The 20,482-nt window shown below is 43.0% G+C and overlaps 1 protein-coding gene and 1 long non-coding RNA gene across 5 annotated transcripts in view; both read left to right on the top strand.

Annotated features, from left to right (window-relative positions):
- LOC147995335 (uncharacterized) overlaps window positions 1-20,482 on the top strand; it is a 305,835-nt gene that overhangs the window by 105,026 nt on the left and 180,327 nt on the right. The gene's annotated exons all lie outside the window — the stretch shown is intronic.
- Window positions 18,381-20,482, top strand: part of LOC148006392 (uncharacterized) — a 44,257-nt gene continuing 42,155 nt past the window's right edge. Inside the window, exons 1-3 of one of the 3 annotated variants that reach the window (XR_015684154.1) lie at window positions 18,381-18,646; window positions 18,954-19,116; window positions 19,628-19,912. This is a non-coding gene — a long non-coding RNA (uncharacterized LOC148006392). Of the gene's footprint in view, window positions 19,117-19,627; window positions 19,913-20,482 lie in introns of all 3 variants that reach the window. The other 2 variants (XR_015684155.1, XR_015684156.1) reach the window with 2 other exon arrangements.

The following is a 20,482-nucleotide window of genomic DNA, read 5'->3' on the forward strand; positions in this document are numbered from 1 at the left end:
TACTAGTAAGTAGTACACACATAAACCTGAAATTTCATTTGCAAAAGAGACTGCCCAGTTGACTCAACTCAATGATACAGAATTATCCAAAACCCAGAAGTTAGTATGTTTACCTACATTAAGGGAGGAGTTATTTGAACAGAAGAGAAAGTCTGAAGACACAGTATAGCAGCAAATTCCCCTTAATGAGCAATAAAAAGATATAGAAAATATCCAGAAACTCTCATCTATGTGAGATAACAGAGTCCTCAATTTAAGATACTCTTCTCTGTATATTTCAACGTACACTAAAGCAGTAGTATTCTAATTTCCCTATACCTGTGTTAATAAAGGGTAGCCAATTTGAACAAATGAATAAATTTAATTGAGAAAAAACAAAATACTTTCCAAAGAATATATTGTTATCATTTCAGATACACACACACACAGACACAGACGCACAGATACTCTCTCTTTATCTCTCTCTCTCTCTCTCTCTCTCTCTCTCTCTCTCTCTGTCTTATGTATCAATTTTTTTAAACAAACAAGAATACAGATCTTTAAGATCTGTTATACTTCTTACACCCAGGAGACAAAGAAGAAAACAGTATCAACATGCCTTCCAGAGCTCTGATGTCTGGGTGTCCTCAATACTGACATATTGCCTAAATGGAAAAAAAGAGCATTCAAACCCAAACTAATTCTTCTCATTAAAAACATATTTAGTCAATTTTAAAAAATCACATTTAAGAGTAATGTTAACATATTATAGAATATTTTATGGACTGTACACCACCTTAATAGATGAATTTCCATTTCTTCAGTTTTCTGATAGAATGTTAAATCACTTCTAACAATAGCATAGCATTATTTCCTATTCTACATTCTAACCTTCTTCCTTTAAGATTATAATTTTATAAGATAAATCTGATTATACAATTTAGTTGTGTGTAGTTTCACCTATTTAGCTTTGATAAACTCCATTCTGCACAACTCTACAAATTTTATTTAATGAAACAATTACAATGGCTAGTACTACCCAATGTTGTTGATAAGTAATAAAACGCAAGAGGTTTGCAAGGAGTTAGATTAATTCTCACAACACTATAGGGAAAAATTACTATCACCCACAACTTTTATATTAGTAATATAAGTTCAACAGCTGGTGAGTGCCCAAATTGGAATTTATTTCCAGTCTGTCTGATTTCCAAGCTCTTAAATTATCATACTTGTTGTTATTAAAATCTCGTTGTAATAAAATACCCACCACACCCATCCAAATAGAGCACACAAAACTAACACAGTTCCACTTGGTGAGATTTAATGGGAGAACAAGACAAGGGAAAGGGGCGAGAGAAAGAAGAGAAAAGAATGAAGAGAAGAGAGAGCATGAGGGCAGAAGAAGTCTGCCTTTCATTTGGAATATGACAGAACTACTCCCACGTGGAGTTGGGATTTGGACCAAAGGAATACTGGGAATGTAGGGCTGTTGCCATGTCAACACTTACCAAATGGTGTCGCTGCTCAAGGCAATTCCTGATACCAACAATACTGCTGTTATAATTCGACATATTTCAAAAAGTAGTTCACAAAAAAAACCAAGTCTATATACACAGGAAATTTTTCTTTCATCATTAGCTGTTACTAGTTCTGCTGCATGACTATTGTATTTATGGAGATGAAAGTAAATATTATCTCATAAGGAAAATTACTGACTTAGAATAACCAGAGATTGTTAATAAGGATTATTGTAACCCAACTATTAGGATAACACTACTTTATAATAATATTACTTCTAATAATCCTGCTGGTGTTCCAAAATATGATAGTACAGGTCCTAAAACTGCCACCCATTTCTACTTGTCTCAAGCTCTGGCCAAATCTTTCGTGCACTGTGACAGCCAATTCTGTGAACAACTGACTCATAAAAGGCCAGTGAAAGAAGAACACAGACTGGAAACAAGTTGAAAGATCCCACGCAGAGAGACCCTTATTCAAGTCTTGGGAAATCGCGGACCCCAGACACAGAGAGACCATTTTAGATGTAATAAGCAAAGGCGAGGTTTATTACAGAGACCTATTACAGAGATCTCGGGGGACACGGACACGTTTCTCGCACAGGAGACAGAGGTGTCGACCCCGAGAGGCTGGGAGAAAGAGTATTTAAAGGCAGAGGCTGTGAGCTCCAGGGGATGGGAGTATGTCAAAGGGGAATGAACTGCAAGTTACAGGATTGTTTTATGTCTCTAGGAGATAAGGGGAGCCAAAAGGTTTTATGGCCCCCTGGTTCCTGGAACAGAGCTACTAAATCAGGAGAAAGGTTGGGTCTTTAGGTCCTCATTATTTTTAAAAGTTTGTCAAAATTGATGAAGCATCTGTATTTGAAACAGCTCTGGTTAGGCTTGGGCCTCTGGTTTCCTGGGGTGCTCTCTGTAGGACACAATGGCTAGAAAGTACAAGTAGGGGCTTAAATAAACATCACAGGGGCAGAACAAAGAACAGTTAACTCACACAGGGTGATAATCAAAGTAGTTCTCTTGCATTCCTTTTCTTTATCTTTATGGCCTGTTATTCCTGGCTGCAAGGCTTAGTCCTGAGTCTGTGGCTTTTGGGGCTTACTCTTTTAGTTTTATATATATACATACATATACATATACATATACATATACATATACATATACATATACATATACATATACATATACATATACATATACATATACATATATATATTTGTTCTTTTTTTTCGGAGCTGGGGATCGAACCCTGGGCCTTGCGCTTCCTAGGCAAGCGCTCTGCCACTGAGCCAAATCCCCAACCCCTAAATAATTCTAATCTTAGAATTTTGATATCAAGTCTCGTATTTGGTCTCACCAGTTGTCTTAACTGATTGGTACTGTTGTCTCAGAACCATCAACTGTATAGCACCCACTCGATTTTTAACAAAAGCAATTAACCTGTTTGTCACGCAGGGGCCAAAAACTAAAACCAAGAAAATTATTAGTAATGGCCCAGCTATAGCAGAGAGTAGGTTAGTCATCCAGGGAGACCGAATGAACCAAGACTCAAACCAACCTTGTTAAGTGTCTCTATCTTTTTGTGTCTTACTAAGTCTTTAGCATCAGGATTCTAATCTGGACACTATCTGTACCTATACACCAAGGTCATGAGTGTCTTTTAGAACTTTTAAACGTATACAGGTTGTGATCCCTGAGGCACAGTCTCAAGAAGTGTTAGGAGTACTAACACATGTAATGTTATATCATTTGTAATAGAAATTAAGCCTATCTCTATACTTTTCTCGATGGAACCCAGGGCAAACATGAAATCTTTGTTTCTAAAGCACACTCTTCAAGTGAGCATTATAGCAACCTCCCAGTCACGTCTCTGATGTATCCACTTACCTGATGTGTAAGTCTAGGGAGCTTTTTCAAGATCTGAGTTTCCCTCTAGGTCTCAGCTCTCAGCCCCAACAGCTAGCATGCGGCTGGTGAGGGCTGAGAATTGACAGCTGTCAGGGTGGTCAGCAGCACCAGGTACAGTCCTTTTAAGTGAGGCTCGAGTGTCTGGACTCAGTGTCGTCATATGAAGCTGTAGTCTCCGACCTGGAACTGATCAGATATCTCAGGGTTCCCTGGGGTATAGGCTGCTGTCAGCTGTGACCAGACTTCTTTTCGTATCACCTGTAGGTCTTTTAGCCTGGCATATAAATCGTTATTACTATGACATGTTGGTTCAGTAACATCATCTAATACAGTCAGAGGAGCTGAGGCCCCGTATAAGATCTCAAAGGGGGTAAGGCTGAATCTGGAAGGGGTATTTCTTGCTCTGAAGAGAGCAAGAGGGAAGGAGTGTCACCCAGTCTGTGCCAGTCTCAATGGTCAAGGGACACTGCTCGGGGTGGGGGGGATGAAATGTAGTCTGAGGCACAGGACCACTGGAGCTGCCTGAGGGATTGGGGAGGTTCCTTGGGCCTGCAACAAGGCAGGGGCTGTCTGGTTCTTATGCTCTTAGGCATCCAGGTGCCCCTGAATGCCACAGAAGAGTTGAGAATGGAGTTGGGGCCCATGGAACTGGATCTAGTCCTGGGCTGAAGGGGAAGGAAGGGGGCCTCTAGCTGGTCCTTTGAGGAGAGGCTTTGGCTTGGTGAGGGGGTCTTGGTTTGGCTTGGTTGTAGTGGTTGCTGTGGCTGGGAGAGCAGGGAGGCCTTCTGCAGGAGATTAGGTGCTGGCTCTGTAGTCTAAGGCCTTCTCTGTGGCTTACCATGGCGAATCCCAATAAAATGAGGCAGTCCATGGTTTTACGATATTTATCGACATGGTGAAAAGTGAATGATTAAAACCGTACCCCACTTCTTAGGGTGGACTTGCGATTAAGTACCTTTTGAAGAGTGAAATATCTAGGAAGAAAATGTTATTGGCTAAGCCTCCAGGCCTTTGGCACCTCATTAAAATGGAGATCAGTCTTGAGTCTATGAGACCACAGGCCATGTCCTCTACCTGTGGAGGGACTTGAGGCATTACCCTTCTGTGACTGATGGCCATGGATCTATGGAGGACTGTGGGCTTGTGATCTGCCTAGTTTCCCAGGAGTCAGGCGAAATGCCTACTGTCTCTTCAGTGTCACCGGGATTTCTAGCCTTAGTTCAACCAGGAACCAGGCTGTCTTTCATGGTACCACACAGTTCTTACTTCTTGTTTTCATATGACTCTATGAAAGTTGCCCAAAGTGCCTCAATCACTGAAAGGTTCTGTAAGCTAAAACTGTAAAGAAATATTAAGGCAAAAATATTAAAGGTCAGCCAATCAGTGACTATAAAGTATAACTATGCCCTGTTCCATTCAACATACCAGAACAGTCAGCTAGCTGGCTTCCCTTCAATGGAAGGGAAATGATAGAGCAGCATGGATTTAGAATGTTTACAATAGGCTTCTTACAGGATTACTAAAGCATGTATCCTTAAGGTAAGTGCTACCTTACCCTCACTTAATAGTTACAAGAAATATTTGTTAACTAAAACAAATGTACAATGAGTTCACTATTGTGCCCATTTTAGTTGTATGACATAACACATAATGTGCCACAAATGTAGAGAAAGCAACCTGGGGCCACTCTTAGACAGGGCGAGATAAGCTGGGTTTGGGCCCGCATATATCTCTCTTCTCAGTACCTTTCCCCCTTACCTTAGCCATCAGTTTCCTACTTAGGCAGTTACTTACAACTGAGGACCTTAAGGTATAGTGCAATCCAGGGACATTTGTATTTAAAGGGGCTTCTCCGTAAGAAATCAATGGGACAGTCTTTTAAATGAAGAGAGTTAGTGAAACTGGGATATCACATGCAAAAGAAGATGGACCATTAGCTTACACTATATATAAATATTAATTCATAATAGATTTTAAAATGGACTTAAACATAAGACCGAAACTACTTAACTCAAGAAAAAGAAAATAGGTAAATATTTTGACAGTGGATTTGTTAATGATTTCTTGGATATGATATAAACATATTCTCACAACAAAGTAGATAAACTAGAAAATACTCAGACGTAATACTGTGAAAGCAGAAGGGGGTCCATGACAAGAATAAATCCCATGATTTTGTGTGCCAACTAAAACTCTTAATTAAACTTTTGGGGAGAAAAAGTAAAAACTGGAGCTGAAGAGATGGTTCAGCACTTGAGAACACTTGCTTCTCTTGCACAGGACTAAGGTTTAGTATCCAGCGCACACAAGGCAACTTGGAACCATCTGTAACTCCAGTTTCAGGATATGCAACAATTTCTGGCCTCTACATGCATGCTGTAAACATATAAATGTAGTCAAGTATTCATATGTTGAATGAATAACTATCAGCCCTCAAATGCTGCCTCGGTGGCAGCAGCACACAATCACAATCATCACCGCCCGCCAAAATGCTCTGGATTCGTGAATGAAACACACACACACACACAGACTCAAACACACACACACACACACACACACACACACACACACACACACACACACACGCCTCATTGGTCGCTTACCCATGATCTCACTGGCATGCCCTGGGGTGGGCAAAGACTTGGCGCAAACACACTCTTGCACATGCGCACACAGCTAGTTTCCTGACAGGAAGTCAGGCTAGCGCAGCGGAAGCCAGCGCCATCTTGTGATGGCGAATGTTATTGCGGCTTTCTACATGGGACCAAAGGGATGGCTGAGCAGCCAAGGGCACAGGCTTCTCTCTCAGAGGACTATGGTGGGCTTCACTGCCAGCACCCAGATGGTGATTCACAGCTGTCTTTAACTCTAGTACCGGGAGTACCCAATGCTGTCTTCTAGCCTCTGTGGTTACCAGGCAAGAATGTGGTGTAGAGACATACAAGCAAGCAAAAATACCTTTACACATAAAACGATAACTAAAAAAGGATCATCAAAATGTTACCTTTTAGGGGTTGGGGATTTAGCTCAATGGTAGAGCGCTTGCCTAGGAAGCGCAAGGCCCTGGGTTCGGTCCCCAGCTCCGAAAAAAAGAACCAAAAAAAAAAAGTTACATTTTTATGTTTTAAGCATTTTAGCACTTCACCACAGTTTTAAATGGTGTATTTAATGGCTTAAAGATAAAAATGTGGATCAGAGAATGGCCACTAAGAGAATACAGAGCACTCAGGAATGCTTAATTAAATGGAATACAAACTCAGAGGTCTAAGAGAATTTTGAGAGAGTCTGTACTGTTATGTTCTATCTTCCTTTCACATTTCCTATATCTTTAATAGGGTACAGAGTTGGGAACTATGAATTATATTTCCTAGGTGAGTATCAAATCAAGGGTATGCATGTTGACTAAGTTCTAGCCAGCAACATATGAACCGAGGCCACAGTCAAAATATCTGCCATTTCCTTCTTTATGTTTACCCTCCCTAGTACTGAGGATCAAATTCCTATATTCTTAAAGAAATTTTCTTAATTTAATATCAAGAATGTATGTGTAAAGGGTCAACATGTGGTGTTGAGCATTGTCTTATTTTGGCTCCCCAAAAAACCACACTTCCAGGCCTGAGGCTCCTGGAGTCCTTCAATTTAAAATAAAGCATTTCCATATAAGCAATGGCTGGGTAGAAAGACAGAAAGACAGGGCAAGGGATTGAGAGAGGGGAGAATGAAGAGAATCACCATGATCCATATTTAGAAGGATCAGATTTAAGAGCTGCAAGAGAGAAAGCAGCCTACAATATAGGTAGAAGGGAATAGGACCCTATAGGGAAAGTGGAGGCTTTCCCAGAAGGTAACAGAGCAACAAAGATAAAACATAGATTTAAACATAGATCCCTCCTGGGATACCAGAGGGAAATGTATGCTAGATGTCAGGAGGATTAGAAATGTCCAGCCATTGGGCATACTCGATGCGTATCAAAATTAACTGGTGTGCGTGTACGTGTGTGTGTGTGTGTGTGTGTGTGTGTGTGTGTGTGTGTGTGCGTGTGCGCGTGTGCGTGTGTGTGTATGTGTGTGTGTGCGTGTGCGTGTGTGTGTATGTGTGTGTGTGTGCGCGCATGTGTGTGTGTGTGTGTGTTCATGCATGTGCATGTGCATGCGCACATCTGGGCACGTGTGTGTTTCATTCAGAGAACTCTAGAACAGTACCATGACTAACTATGGAGCCAAAGCAGAAAAATGGATTCAATGCTACAGTCTAGTACACTGAGGTTTCAAGTGAGGTTTGCATTAACCTGGATATGGGGGGGTTCACAGCCCAGTCAGCCAATGCACAGTTCATTCAGTTTCAACTTCTTTTAAAAGCAAAGCAGGATAAAAGTTTCCCACAATTTATAGTTCTCACCAGTTGCTGCTTCCCTACCAATAGCATATCTTGGATTGAAGTGATGCAAACCTCTTTGCAAACTGAGAAACTTGTCAGCAGTCCAACTCTTCGATCTGTTAGATGTGCTGTTGTCTAATTAACCTATAAACAAAGTTACTTTCTCACGAGAGAATGATCATAAAGGCCACATACTCAGGTTTGCAGCTTACTTGTCAGTAAGTCACCAGAGTCCTCTGCTTAAGGAAGTGTGCCTCCTCGGTATCTCAGTGTGCTGGAAGTGACCAAACCATCCTAGCGTGCCCTGCAACTGGCAAGCTAGGAGCAGTTGCTTCCTGTCATTTCTCTACAGTAGACTAAAATAGTGTCAAATGAAATCCGTAGAGAATGGCTAAGCAGACAGAGTGACCCATGGTCCTGAATAGCCAGAGAAATGCTGCCCTCTGCGGATTAGCTGCCTATCTTTGGGCCAGCACACGCAACAGAAAAGTCTCAGTATTTGCATCAGATCCAGTCTTTTCCAATCGCTTGGCCTGTGCCCTAGTGAACTTAAGAACACTTAATAATTTTAGTATTAGTAATTTATTCCACATTTCAGCTACATAATTGAGATTGTGCCAAAAGGGAAAAAAAATGAAACAAAGTACATTCTTAGTAATCTTAGATGTAAGAATCATGGAGTTTAGAGAATTATACAACCCTTGTCCTATAACTAAACCTTCAAGAATACCCTCTTGGAAGGGAGGGGAGGGAATGGGGGCTTATGGACAGGAAACCGGGAAGGGGAATAACATGGAAATGTAAATAAAAAATATACCTAATAAAACATTAAATAAAACAAAGAAGTTCCTCTTAAACCTTGAGTGTGATCAAACAAGACTAAGCCAGAAAGGAACATTCTGTTCACTTTTATGCTAGACTCAAGAACAATCGTATACAATATACGCATCGATCACAGACATTTTTTGTCCTCTCCTGCACACATAGAAAGCCATGGGGTCAGAAACTCAGATAATAAACTTCAGTCCAAACACAAGAAGCAAATTAAAATAACAACAACAGTAAATAAACCTGGTTTGGTGGCACACACTTATGCTGGAGAGACAGAGACTCCATATCCTCCCTAGCCAGATGGCCAAGTCGACCTGTCCTATTGATGGCACCTGAAGAGTAAACCCCAAGGTTGTCCTCTGGCCTCCACACTTGCAAGTTCACATTTGCAGAGCCACCAGGCCAAATGAGCCTGTAAAAGGTTTTTCATGATCCAATAAGATAGCTCAATGGGTAAAGGTTCTTGTGTGGCCAAGCCTGATGTAATCAGTTCACTACCTGGGACCTACACTGAAACCTGACTCCTACCAGATGCCCCTGACCTCCTTGTTTTGAGGTTTGGTCTGTTGCTCTGCATTGTAATGCTAACAGCAGACCCCCAAGGCCTGATTGTCCCAGAGACAAGAGTCCATATGTAGACCCAAGTGATGAGATGTGATTTTTCCCCAAATTATTTCTGATAAGTGAATAAAGATGCCAAAAGTCAACAGTTGGGCAGAAGACACAGAGACAGGGTTTAGCATTCCAGGACTCCTGGCACCAGAGAAGAACCATGAGGGGAAAAGAATGTGAAGGGAGGAGGAAGCCTCCATGGGTCAGGTAGGTTGGCTAATTGGAGTTAAGAGAAGCCCAGACATAGGAAATTTAATTTTATAGTGGGATTATTGGCTGTGAAACAGACATAACAGCAAGAGGATCCATATCTGCCCAGCTCCTTTGCTGATTAATGTAAATATAAAGCTTGTGGTTGTGTTTTATCTAGGAACTAAGTGTTCAGAGGCAGGGGAGAAACCCTGTGTGAGGATTAAGCAATTTCTACAACATTCACGCATCCAAATCCTGCCATACACACACACACACACACACACACACACACACACACACACACACACACTCACACACACAAATAAAAATAGTCACTTTTAAAAGGGGGTAAAGGAACTTGTCATCACCCATGAGGATACAAATTCTATCACTACAGTCCATGGGGTAGGAGGACGACCTCCCCACTCATTTGTCCTCTGGTCTCCATATACACACACTAACATATATAGACATAAGGACACAGAATACATTCATGAGTTAATTAATTAATTAATTAAAAGCTTTTCTAATTCTCTGTTCTTGGCCCCAGCTCACGCTGTCTTTGCTTTACACAGCTCAACTCCCCACATCTGCCTCCCCTTCTCTCATGCCTGTCATGCTTTCATGCGTGTTACTCCTCCTTTAGTGTCCATGTTTAAATCTATATTCGCCTCCTTATAAACTATAGTCTGGTGATTAGAGAGATACTTCCCAGGTTGAAAGAACTTGCTGTGCGATCATGAGGCCTGCAGTCCGAATCCCAGCATCCTGCAAACACCAGTCACTACAGCTGCCAGGACTCAGACATCTTCTTAGGCAAAAATAATGAAATACTGCCAGTAATTTGGATGAACATACAGTTATGAATATATGGCAAAATGCAAAACTTTGTCCTTTTAAGATGTAGCTCACAAAAAGAGTGAGGACTGGGGTCATGAGTCAAAGGGAAGTAAACATACTGATTTCTTTTATACCATGTGAAGCAAACAAGTACTGTTATCTCTGCAAATCTGTTCCTTTCTCATAAGCCAAATCTAAATAATGCTTTGGAAAACTATCCACCTGGACCTGGATCATTCTGCTCTGTTGTCCCCATCTTGATTTTCCTCACCTCTCTTTCTCCTCCCTCCTTCCTAGACTTTTCCCCACCTACCCTTCCTCTCATCCAATGATAGGGTATGCCTTATCCTGGACTCGCCTTGCTCCATAATGGCATCACCTTACACAGAGCAGTGTCACAGATTTCAGCAGAATACAGGAGAGGGATGGACTGGGGAAATAGGATGCTCAATGTTCAACACAGTGATGTGAAGGGTCAACATCTAGCCGAAGTTCTGTTCTCAGACAGAACAAGGCCTACATTAAACTCCTGGGCTTGGCTATTTCTGTAGATTTCTAATTTCTCAAAGCCTAGCTGAGGAGCCACCCATTTAGTTGAATGCTCACTTTGTTCAATCATTAATGTTTAGGAGGGTTTTTTTACCCTTTTACATCAATATGGGAAAGTTCGCCAACAGTAATAATAGTCTTGACTATAAGATCTGTTTGTCAAGTCCATTTTCCTCATGAAGAACTATTATAAAAATTGAGGACCAGCATGAAGGCTCAGCAAAAGGCTTTTGCCACAAAGCTTGATGACTTGAATTCAATGCCTGGATCACATGTGGTAGAAGGAGCTACCACCCACAACTTGGCCTCTGACCTCCGCACCCATACATGTATATACATACATACACATAAAAATGCGATGAAAATTTAAAACGGAAAGCCTAACAAAATTAATTATAATTCAGCCAAGGTACCTTTAGTGCAATTCGAGTTGCTTTATCTTCTGCTGACTTAACAATACAGAGGGGGAATGGAAAGAAATGGCCTATTGTTTTGACTGTGCCTAAAACCTCAAGCATGCCCAAGAGAAGGCAAGCCTGTAGGATGGGCAAGGTCCTAGAGGGATTGTACCAAAATATCACCACATAGTAGAGAACACATGTAGTCAGAAACTACTTAAACAGAATGTGTAAGTCCTCAATACACAGGACACAATTGATGGTGCTTGTGGTGCAATTCTTAGGGGCCCTGCAGTGTGTAAAATACATGACACTTGTGTTATATAACTGTCTGGGATTCAGTGAATCTATATGCTTCAGTTCTAGCTTTGGATTACCTCAGCGGAGCTTTGTGGAGTTTTTTATCGATAGAGTAGCTCTTTACCTCCTCATAACCTTATTATGCTTTAGGCTTTTTTTGTTTTATTTTTTTCCTCCCACTATTTAAAGTTGACCAGAAGAAAAGGCTTGTGTTGAGGCTACGTTGGTTGGTCTGGTTTTCTTCTTGGAGGTAGGCTTCTGAACATCAAAATATCTGAATGGACCACCTCACCTCTAGATCCCAATGAGGGCTTTTCATTAGAACCCAACTGAAATTGTCTGATTGTCTCTTCTCAAAGATCAGGAAAAAACAACAGTGCCATTTCAGATCTCTTATAGAGGGAGGGCATGTGGCTGCCTCAGTATTCTGTTGGTCAGGATTTTTGTAAAAACAGAATTTTTAAAGTCTGTTAATGTTTCACAAAGAAGAAAGCCACAGTTTGTGGTATCCTATAGTTTTATAGCTTGACATTGTGTGTTTCTTCCTTTTAGGAGAAACCCTACCCAGTACAAGCCATCACATGCACAGAATGTCCAATGAGTGGGTTGGTGTAGTACTTTAGGGAGGTCAGAGGTCAGATAGAGTGGGCTTGAAGTTTGGTTTTCACTCTGGCTGAGTGGGTTCTTGGTTAAGGCAGGTAATCCCTCTACACTCCATTTCTGTATCTAAAAATGAGGCACGATTACCGGATAAACAAAACAGTGGAAAGAGTGCCCAGAGCGAGCCCTGTACGTTATAGATGGCTCAGTTAAGGCTTGCTATTGCTATCACTGACTTCAGGAACATCGTTCTGGCTCAAGTACCAAGTTCTAGAGGAAGTGCTGGTGGCCAGCAGGTCACATGTAACAATAACAGGTGATTTGATTTGGGGAAAAGCAGAGCATATCTAGGCAAACAGCACAAAGAAAGCCAAAGACAACTGGAAACATGGCTGCTTTCACTACCCAGTGGAACCAGCTCACACTGATGTTATATTTGGGCAGCCATGAGCTCTTTCTGCATCATCAGAAGTACACCAGCATTTATTTACAGAACACTGTTTTAGGGCCGCTGGGAAAGTCTTAAAGGAAATGAAAAGTAGAACCTAAGAGAAACAGAGTCTGGGGAGGGGAAGACTTCTGTGTGGAGGACATAGAGACTGATAGAATATACTTAAGTATAGTTTGTGTGTGGGTTTGCTTCTTGTTTTTCTTTGTTTTTTAACTCAAGTCTCATGTATTCCTAGTAACAATCAAGAATGTAGCAAGAATGCAAAGAATCAGGGAGTGGATTATACAGGAGAAAGTGTGGGAGTTAGGAAAGCCATTCTAGTAGTATTTTTTCCTATTCATGTCAGCAAGGGTTTACTGAACATCCCTGTGTAGCAGGTCTGTGCTGTGAAAAATAAGATAAAGAGATACTATGCATCACTGACCACATTCCAATGACTATGCAAATCCAGCCAGGAATACATTTGTAAAGCTTTCTCTTGTCCTATGATCAGAGAAACAAGCATTCTTAAGTGACTACATAAGGTAGATAAGAGAGCAGAGAGACAGAGACAGACAGAGTGGGTCAAAGATGTACCATGACATGAAACTACAGTTCAAACCCTGGAGCCTTTGGGAATGACAGACCTAACTAGAGTACTGGAGAGTTTAGAGGAAAGGCTGAGAAACATATGCCCAAGTATTAGGAATGTAGGAAGAGCAGGTTCTTTGGAACATCTGCAGGTGGGAATGGCAAGGAGCAGCATCTGCTGAGATATACCAGGATCCAGCTGTTATTGCAGATTCTGAGGATGTAAGGCTGGAAAGAACAGTATATATCAGAGGAGATACAGAACAGCATTAGCTTTCCAGGACGGTGGGGAAGCTCCACCCAAGCATGTCAGACAGAGATATACCATAGATTTGTTTAAATTTTATGGACAGTGCAGGGTTAAGTGTAGAGTGTATTAATAAGGCATAGGAATTCCTACATGTAAGAAAAGTTTACGCCAGCAGTGGTGTGTTTTCTCTCACAGTGAAGGGGTGGTGACAGGAGGGCAGGGCTCTCTGCAGTTTGGCTTTGTCATGCTTTGCTCTCATAGAGGCCATTCTGCCATAAGAAGATGGTTGGTTGAGCACAGGACCTTGCAATTGTGTTTAATGATACAAGAATGGGATATAAGCCAACAGGTCCTTTATCATCCATCATAAAGGCCCTTCCAGAGACCAACAGCTTCAGTAGATTTCTTCAAGTCAGGTACATACCATCTCCAATGGCCACCTTTGGCTGTAAGAAAAGCTAAGCAATCAGTAATTCTCCTTGTATAAAAGGTCTGGGCATGGGAAACTGGAAATAAACAACGAATAAGTTAAGCTACCATTTCTTCTACCATAGGGAGCAGGTGAGATACAATGAGGACCTGCAGCAGGCTAATGGTAAGAATACATGCCTTTAGAAGAAACGTGGAATTTAGACATTCTTCTCATTCTTGATGTGGAGTCTCAGGGGAAACTCAGCAAAAGGCTAGATGTAAGTTCAAAAGCCAAAGGCTCAGGGCTGGGTCTGAGACTCTAGCTGTGAGCAGGGGCCATTAGAAGAGTCCGGACACTCCAGGATGGCATGGAGCAGAAAGAGAATCAGGCCTCAGTAATGACATGCTTTTAGAGCAGAGGCATAAAACAAAGACCTTAAGGAAGAATATAAGGAGATGACCAGAGAGGAGAGCCAGGCAGAGAATTTCTAGAAAGAGACTCCAGAAGGGCAAGAAATACCAAAGAGGTCTAGAGGTAAAAGGGTGGAAATTGCATAGAGAATTTTGTCATATGATTTCATAGCTGGTCTCCATCTGAGCCATCTATTGGTGGAAACGGAACAGTCCATTTCCCTGTATTGTAAAGGAAGGCACCTGGCTAGTTTAAATTCCTTCTCAGCAGAGGCTCTAAAAATGCAGAGAAAGAAAATCAATGCAGTAGGAAGTAGAGAAAAATATTAATGGCTTGACTGGGGTATAGTTAGGGATTAGGAGAAAGGCCAATAGGAAGGGAATGGTTGAAGACACAGGAGACACTTGTAGGAATGAGAAAAGGCATTCAGGCATCGCCCTTTATCCATGGCTTTGTATTTCATTGCCTTAGTTATTCATGGCCAACTACCTGCAGCCCCCAAACTTCCATAAATAAATAATGCATAGGTTTTTTTCAGTAAGTCTTATTAAAGCATCTTGTTCCATTCTGTTTTGTTAATGCCTTTAGGGCTTACTTTTACTATGATTTTTAACTACGTGTATGTATGTGTGTCTGCATGTCTCTGGTTTCCACATTCCCTAGAGTATGAGACAGTCCTGAGTTTCATGAAGTGGGTGCCCAGTACCAAACTCAGGGGCTCTCTGAGAGCAGCAAATTCTTTTATCTGCTGAGCTGTCTTCAGCCCCTTCAGCTGCACCTAATTAACAACTCAATGCTGTCCTAGGGGTGTATAGGAAAAGCCCCAACACAAAGTTTCAGACATCCAAGGGATGTGTTCTGCAATGGAAGAGGTAGCAACTGTAATCATGACTGCCGGACCAATTTTAGTTGTCTGTCAGAATGGGGGCCACCATTCCTAGCTTTGCTGCACTTAGAGTCTGAACAGTATGAAGCTTTTGAGTCCAAAGAAAAGAAGAGGAAGGCTGTTGGGAAAGAATCTGAATGCCCCCCATACCATCTCTGTATTTAAAATTATAGGAAACCTACATGGTCAGTAACACAGATGACAAGACTGCAAGTCTCACAGTCATTATACACCGTACATCTTACATCAGATACTATCTTGCGCGTGGTATTTCTTAGGCCCAACATAATTCCACGTGAGCCTCAGTCTGAGAAGACGTGCTAATTTGCCCTACTCTATTTTTTCACAGACCATCACACCAACCTTGGAATAAGTTGGATAGCAAAGTTAGGCAAAGAGTCCCTGAGTACTACAAGAGCTGGGCTACACAGAGAGTGTGCTCCCCTGACTTTGCATGGCACATGCTTGTCTGACAGTCTATGTAATTCAGGGACACAAGACCATTCACTTCAGCCATCTCTCTGCCGGATTCACTTCTTGATCCTCAGATTATGTAGGAATCAAATCCAGTACTATCTTTACTTTCAAAGTCAGTTTGCCTGTTTTGCTGGTGACTACATGGTATGTTAGAGCCTTGTACTTATGCTTCAGTTTCCAAACCTAATTGTGATCGTGGGCCGGTAAGTTCGAGGACCAGGTCATGAAAGCCCTCATAGCTTACCCACCTGGGTAAGCTTGCAGGAATATTGCCAAATGAATGAGAGACTGATGAAAACTGGAGTACAGTAGTGGGTGGGTTGCTAAGCAGCCTGGTAAAGAGGATTACAAATTAGGTCCCATTAGTAGAAAAGGTGGGGTGGACAGTGAGAAAGACCACTTTTCAGGGCCAGCAAAACTGGGTCCTAGTCCCAGGCTGGCTTGCTTGGCTTCACTCACTCAACAAATACTCCTCGAATTTCTAGGGATTTGACAGGCTCAGAATAAGACAATATTTCTTCTCCCAAAACATACTGAAGGTGTCTAATTGGATCACAAGAGAGATATGGGAAGGCATTCCACCTTGGTAAGTAAATGTGGGGTATGTGCTGAGCAAGAGGCTTCTAAATCAAGTTGTTGTCCAGGAAAGCATTCTGAAGACTATTGCTTCATGCCTTGAGGGATACAAAGGGTCATTTGTGGAATGGTGGAAAAATTTACCCACCACAGGGAACGGGACTAGTGTTTGAGTTATTCTGCATCATGAAATGTAGGTGTTGGCATTTGACAGCTGATAGCACAGCCAGAGGTGAATCTAACATAAGTTAGACTGCAAAGTAAAAGTGCCAGTGAGTCAGTACAATTTGCAGTTGAAGGTAGAAGTCCAGAGACAAGACAAAACTGGGTTTAAAGATAAGCTTTGACATACACCAGTCATGTGACAGTAATCACTTAAAACAAACAAACAAACAAACAAACAAGCAAACAAACAAACAAAAAAACCCAAACACTCTTCAAGTTTAGTTTCCTTAGCAGTGTTCTGATTTGGTTATCTATTGATGTCCAGCAACTCCTCTCAAATGAAATACCTTAAGACAACACATATTTAGTAATTCTTTGGGTCATTATGAATTAAGAATGTGTTATGGCTTAAATGAGGCCCTTGCTTCAAGGGTCTATCACATGGCTTCAACCAAAGTCAACCATGGTTGTGGTGCCATCTCAAGACTCCAGAAGCTCATTTACAGGTCTCTTGGCAGTTTGGTTCTTGCTGGGTGGTGACCAGAGGCTCTCTGGAGTTCTTTACTATGTGTTGCCCTCCTAAGGCAGTATACAGCTTCCTCAGATCCAGTGGAGATATGGTGTTGACTGGCAAGACAGAAAGGCCATTGAGGTGAATTCTGAACACTATGGCCCCATTCTGTTGGTCAGAATTCACAAGCTAGCCTACCCTTCTCAGGTTGGCAGGGGTGTGTTGTTGGAGAGTAGAAGTGCATGGGAGGATGGGCATTTATACAAGAAAGAGAACACTAGGAAATCAAGCTGTGGGGATTCCATCTTGAATTTTGGTTTGCCTCTAATTTGTAGGCTAGACCTCCAGTCAATGTTAGAGCTATTGCTATGCAGAATAGAGGGACAGTGAGCCAGAGGCAGAATGTACTGTGTGTACATTATTTACTGAGTAAATAAGGTGACTTTGGACTAGTCAAATCACCTCCTGCCTCTGAGACATCATTTTGTCCTCAGCAAAATGTAAATACTTGGTCACAGGGGGGCAAATGAGAAAAAAAAAAGTGCAAGCTTCAGTTTGTTTTCTGAGGGAGAAAACATAGCTCTCTCCAGCTTGCGGGGACAAACTGCTCTTGGCCGTTTCTGTTTTGTTGATTCGGAGTCTGTCAGTCTAGTATCTTCAAGGATTTTAGTATTTGGCCCCTTGGAGCCAAATAATAAAGAAATATATTAAATAATATATAAATAAGTAAGAATTACATGGCTAGGAATAAACACAACGAGAAAGCTGGTTTTGGGCGTCCTTTAAAGTATCTCTAAGGTTTTTTTTAAAAACTACCTTTGCTTCTAAGGAGCCCATGGGGGGTGGGCCTAGCTGAGAGAAAACTGGCTGTATGTGGGAAATTTCACGCTCCTGATAATAAAATGGTAATAAAATCTCATCTGGCTCCCGAGGCTTAGAGCAGAGGGGATGTTTATGGTGGAGGGGGTTCCCCAACACAGGTGCAGCTGCTTTCCAGGTTGTGAGGTTTCCAGCCCTACAGGGCAGCTGGGATTATGGACTCTGTGGCCTCCTGCTCGGGCAGTTCCTTAACTTTGGGAGAAAACACTCAGTTGTCCTGCCCTGGCGCCAGGCAGCTTCACTCTAGGCTCCAATTGAATGGTGTCAGAACAAAGTGAGATTCACAGTCTGCGCTGGGGTGGTTTGCCCCAGGGAAGGTAAACAGCTGGGGAGGACATTTCAGAGGGTGGCAGTGTCCTCCCAAAGGTTAGCCAGTGATTGGGGATAGAGTTTGGGAGTCAGCCTTTCACAAAGGCATGCTTCTCAGCAGGAAATGTGGGTGGGGCGGAGCAGTCCTGGGATAGAGACAAAGCTCCTTTGAATGTTTATCAGAAGGCCTGGCTTCTTGCAAGAGGGGTACCCGGGACGCCAGGGCAGGGAGAAAACTCCAGTGTGTAATCTCATTACACTCCCTCGCTCTGCCAACCTAGAGTGCACAGTTGCTTACAGCCTCCAGCTGCCAGCGCGCTGAGTGTCCCTCCAGCTCATGAGGTCACCTCCTGCAGCGTCGTAACCCAAACTGGAGAGTTGTGGGTAGCCCAGGAGTAGTTGGGACAGCCCAGACCAGATCTGGCCAACAGTCTCACCTTCCCAGGCTGGCTGCTCCACCAAACTACAGCAGTCTTAGAAAACCTAATGAGAGCCAGTTGTAGTGGCCGCTGGCAAACTTTCTCAGAGTCGCTGATTGGTCAGTAGCCGAGAGCTGTAGCCAATCAGCGCGGTGTTTGGACCGGCATTTGGAACCAAAGGTCCGAGTGGGCGTCTGGCGGGCACAGTGGCCTGCAGAGACTCAAGGTGGGGAGTGCAGAGCCAGGGAGGAGTGAGCATGTCTTGGGACGGGACAGCCAGGCTGCTGGCACCGCCATCACCGCTATCGCTGCTCCTGGTGCTGGTGCTGCTGTCACGAACCGGGGCTCTGCATCCTGAAGAGCTCATTCTTTATGGGAAGTCGTGGGAAGATTGGCTGCTGCGGGAGGGCGATGTTGAATGCTCCGCGGCTGTGAAGCTAGCAGTATGTAGAAGTAGCTTCTACGGTGTCCAGTTCAGCAACCTCTGTGTAAGTTCAGCTCCTAGAGGTGCGCGGCTTGGTGTGGGGTTGTAGTTTCTTCCCAGGGTGTGGAGCAACTAACCTCCATGTTTAACTGTCATCGCCGCTGGGGACTGGACTTAGCAGCGGTGCTGCAGCTTCTTGATCCCTACTGTGGAGGAATAAGGATCATTTCAAGGGAGAGCTGGGACCGTCCCCCACTACTTTGACTTCCCAGGTAGGAAGATGAAATTGAGGCGGCTAGTGCGGTTTGCGTTTAGGGGCAGTGGGAGGCTGTGCACGCAGGCATAGCAATCTAATTAAGGACACGGCGCCCAAGGTGTGCAGTGGTGGAGAAAGATGAGCGGGTTCAAGAGGGGCCGCACCTGTGAGTCGCAGTGCACTTGATCACTGTCGCCAAAGTTGAGTTTGTTACCCTGGATGTGTCTCAACCTGCCAAGAGGAGGGAGTCTTCTTGACTTGAGTAGAACTCTGGACCGTAGGTGCGTTCGACTGGTGGTTGCCCACCACCAGTTTGAGCGACTACCGTTTTGCCCTTTTAAAAATGTTTATGTGGGGCGGGATTCACGTGCTACCTCATGCGTGTGAAGAGCAGAGAACAACCAGTTTTGTTTTTTTTTTTTTTTTTATCCCACCTTCTGTCGGGTCCTAAAACTCAAGTCATCAGGTTTGACAGCAGAGTGCCCTTACCTGCTGAACTGTCTCACGGCCCTGTGGTCTCATTGTAGGTGGGCACCAATGGGATCATCTCCACCCAGGACTTACCCAGGGAGACTTAATATGTCGTTGATGATTTTCCTACTGACTTCCCAGCCATCGCCCCATTCCTGGCTGACATCCACTCGAGTCACAGCAGTGGCTGGATCCTGTATGGAGGACACCTCCTGGGCTGTGCTGAGTCTGGCTGCTTGCTACCTGTGCACAGGCTTCCCCCCACCCACTTCTTCCTGGCCACCTGGGAGCAAGTGGGCGCCTAGGAGGAGGACAGGCTTGGGGCTGCCTGGTCTGGAGAGGTAAGCAAGGGGTACCCTGCAGCTGAATAAACAGAAGGGTTGGGCTTGAAAAGGAAACTAAGAGATTGGCTAAGAGGCATTCCCTTGATTCTGCTCCTCAACACTAAGAAAATTGCTTAGTAAAATGAGGGACTAAGGTGCAGATACCAAAGACCCTGAGGGAACTTCAGGCACTTTACAGTTTTTTTTTTATTACCTATAAGTACACGAATAGTTCTAATGATATATTCATCAAAAAATTAAAAATTTGGGAAATTTAAAAAGGAACAACTGTTTTTTTTTTTTTTGTATGAGCTGGGTGTGGTGTCACTCACCTTCAATCCCAGCAGAGTCAGAAAGGCAAACAGATATCTGTGAGTTCTAGGTGAGGCTGGTCTACAAAGTGAGTTCCAGGACAGAATACAGAGAAACCCTGCCTGGAGAAACCAAAAATATCCTATAGGTTCGTGTGTACATTTCTATTTATTTCTTTAATATTGTTGCCGTTGACAACAGTGGGTCCACAGTGCCCATATTACTGTTTCACTTGCTTGTTCTGCTGTTTAGTATGCTCTGGTCAGTGTATTTCTG

Source organism: Rattus norvegicus, chromosome 3 (genome assembly GCF_021556685.1).
Source record: "Rattus norvegicus strain SHRSP/BbbUtx chromosome 3, alternate assembly SHRSP_T2T, whole genome shotgun sequence".
NCBI classification, from domain to species: Eukaryota; Metazoa; Chordata; class Mammalia; order Rodentia; family Muridae; genus Rattus; species Rattus norvegicus.